Source organism: Rosa rugosa, chromosome 5 (genome assembly GCF_958449725.1).
Source record: "Rosa rugosa chromosome 5, drRosRugo1.1, whole genome shotgun sequence".
Classification (NCBI taxonomy): Eukaryota; Viridiplantae; Streptophyta; class Magnoliopsida; order Rosales; family Rosaceae; genus Rosa; species Rosa rugosa.
In genome coordinates, this window is record NC_084824.1 from 38275409 (window position 1) to 38279072 (window position 3664).

The window sequence follows — 3664 nt, forward strand, 5'->3', positions numbered from 1 at the left end:
TCACAATATAGTGAAAATTCAGTTAAGTTGTTATATGATATCTTCAATTCTAAGCTTAAAATTAGCTTATTCCAACCTTTTATTTATAAATGTAGAGTACACAAAAATAATAAAGTTAACACATGTATAATTGAGTGCTGTGACACGTTACGATATGAGATTAACTTTATCCTCATTCACGAATTATAACTTGTATCGATCGAATCGACCCCCTGCTGAGCTATATCTCTGATGACAGTCGGCACCTCATCAATATGGAAGAGACTGTTAGTGAGTACATCACTAACAAGAACTGAAACAGGCATAAACTTTCCACTGTTTTAGATCAGACTATCGTGGACCAAATCTTAGGAGTCCCTATTCCGGTGAATACATCTGGGGTCCGGCTTCTACTGGTAAGTTTACTATCAAATCTGCAACTTGATTACAACTTTCTGACGCTCGAAAACATGAACAAATTTATCTTATTAATAAGCTTTGGAAATTAAATGTCCAACCAAAGGTTAAATTATTTGGATGGCTACTCCTAAGAGGCAGATTGAAAACTAGAGATAGACTTTTGAGATTTGGAATGATATGTTGAGAATATATACATCCCACATGGGAAAAATGAGACTTTGCCTATGGGTTTATAAGGGTTTGGGCCACTCCATCCATTGCCAATTGGTTTTGGATGTGAACCTCAAATTACTTTATCATGGTATCAGAGCGGGTTACCCACGTGTGCATGCCTAACGGCCACACGGGCTCCACGTCACCCAAAGTTGTCCACGTGTATGGCTTGAAAATTCGCCACACGTGCGGGGGCGTGTTGAGAATATATACATCCCACATGGGAAAAATGGGACATTGCCTATGAGTTTATAAGGGTTTGGACCACTCCATCCATTGCCAATTGGTTTTGGATGTGAACCCCAGATTACTTTATCATGATACAGGATAATTCTTATCCCCTTTGTCATGAAGACATTGAAACGGCTAACCACCTCTTTTTTTTATTGGCTGAATGCTAACCACCTCTTTGGTTATTGTAAGTTTGCTACAGAGGTTTGGACCCTTGCTGGTATCGACTCCCTAGTTAATTGGAAAGAGGGCTACCTTGAAGTCTTAAAGGAGCTCTTTCTTTTATAGTCTTTTGATTGTCAGCTGTTTGGTAAAGTTATTACTATTTGTTGGCAAATTTGGAAGGCCAGGAATGATGCCATTTTCAGGAATGTTTCTCCTAACCGGAGATCTATTACTGCGGCTGTTATTGCTATCATGCAGAATAATTCAGATCACCTTGATATTTCTAGATGTGTCCTGCCTCCTTCTCCTCCAAACCAAATTAAATGACAGCCACCTTCTAGAGATAAAGTTAAGATCAACTTCGATGGTTCTGTTTGTCAAGACTCTGCTGCAGGAGGTTTTGTAATCAGAGATCCTGTTGGAAGACCTCTATTTGCAGCTACTAAACATGTTGAGAGAACTTATGTTTTGGTTGCTGAGGCCACTGCCCTTCGTAATAGCCTGGAGTATGCTAGAAAGAAAGGTTACAGACGAATTGAAGTGGAGGGTGATTCAAAGCTTATAATAGATGTTGTCCGAGGTACCATCAACCCACCTTAGAGACTAGTTACGCTCATCAGGGACATCAGGAAGCTTTCTAGCTACTTGCTTCCAATCAATTTCGTTTAAGCATGTTCTTCGAGAGGTAAATTTTGTAGCTGATGTAGCAGCAAATCTAGGTCATACTTGTACTCATGAGGTTTCTTGGCCGGATAAAGTCTCTCTAGAGGCCTCTAATGCGTTGTTATTTGACAGTGTAAACTCTGGTTGCCCTAGAGGTTTCAGTATCTAATTTATTTTGCTTTTAAAAAAAAAAAAAAACTTGTATCGAATCAAACAACAACAATAATTAGCTATCATAGCCATCCAAAGACATTTCCGCTCACCTCTTGGATTTATCTTAAATCTCTTTCATTCGTTTAGATGTGAATTCGAAGAAAAGTGCAGGAAAATTCCTGTTGTTTTCTTTCATTTATATCAACGATAACACTAACACGGAAAACTCTGTCATCAATACAGATAGACGTTGCATGGTACACGCAAGAGCATCTTTATCCTTACATTTAAAACCCGATTGACAATACGGTTCAATAAGTGACAATAAACAGTTGTTTCGAATCTAGATTCTTGACAAATAGAAATATATTGTTGAAACTTTTTATGGTAGCTTTTAATAATTTGAACTCAGTGGCGTCATTGAAAGGACAATTTAAGTGCTACTTCTATTGTTGATTAGCAAATCTCTCTGAAAATAACCTTCAAACAGTAGTAAGCGTGATAAGGTACGTAGTGCTATTACATCAAACTGAAATATATCACACTAACTAACTCGATCTCTTGCTTAATTCAAATCTGGACTGGCGAATTCTAGTGGGAAACAGTACGAGCAAATAAAAGTAAGCTTAAATTCTCTAGCTTCATTTCGATCAGAATGAAGTGTAAGAGTTTAGAGTTCTTGGACAAAACAAGCATTAGAAGCTCTTCAAATGTAGTGCTCCAATATTTGATGAGATCCCTAAATATTTTCCATGATTGTCCAAAGTAAATCGATTCTTAAGCTCTAGTCCTAGCGTAAACCTCTTCAACCCCAAAATTTTCAGATTCTGATGCTAGCTTGTCAGCTTCGATCAGTACGTGTTCATCTGATATGCATTTACGCAACTTAAAATGGAAAATACTACCCATAATATGGTTTCATGATCTTAACTCTTTTTACCGCCCATTTATGCTAACCCTTGTGATATTAACTTACCAAAGAAACAGAATGTTTTTTTTTTTTTTTTTACCGGAAAACTTAGGGGCAAAGAAAAAGGAACGCGCCTCAAGCGCGAGAAAGAAGAGGAAAGGGTGAGCTCGATCTCTCCCGGCCGAACGCCGGCGGTGCTCTTGCCGCTGCGCTCCGGTCCGGGAGAGGATGTTGGTTTGGGAGTTCAGTGGGGCTAAGGAGTTGAAGGGCGGTCCAGGGTGGGAGGAGGCTGTTTCAATCTGGGTTCGGGTGGAGCTGGGTTCGATCTGGGTTTGAGGTTGGACGGGGGTCTGCAGGTGTGATTCCATGTTGTTTCTGGGGCAGTTGGAGTGGCTCTGGGACACGGATGGCCGGCGGCGAACCGTGAAGGCTCTGCGGCAACTGGGGGCTGGGGGACGGTCGCTGAGATCTCGATCTGGTCGGTTCTGGATCGGGTTTCGGGCACCAATCGGGTTGAAGAAGGGCCTGCACAGTGTCGTGGTGATGCGGCGGTGCAGGGTTGCTGCGCGGCGGCATCGTGCTACTTGGGGGCGGTCTGGTGCCGGCGGTTGCAGATCGATGCTTGCTTGGTGGGCTTGTGCTTTGGGCCTTTGGGAGAGATGGTGGATGGGCCGGGTTGCGGCTGTTTGGCTTTGCTGCTGTTTTTTATTTTATGCTTGTTTGTTTGTTCCTTTTTCAGTTGTTGCTTTGTCGGTAATAACCTCCAACCGTGTTCCGGTAGGAGGCAGTGGCCTGTGTGCCAGTCTTTGCACCTTGTGTGCCTACTTTGCTCTAGGTAGGCGGCGAGTTCCTTGCACTTGCAAATGGTCGCTGCCTCTTAGTAGCAGAGGGAATTTAAGTGTCACTGGATGTAGTGTCCGGTGGCATCAT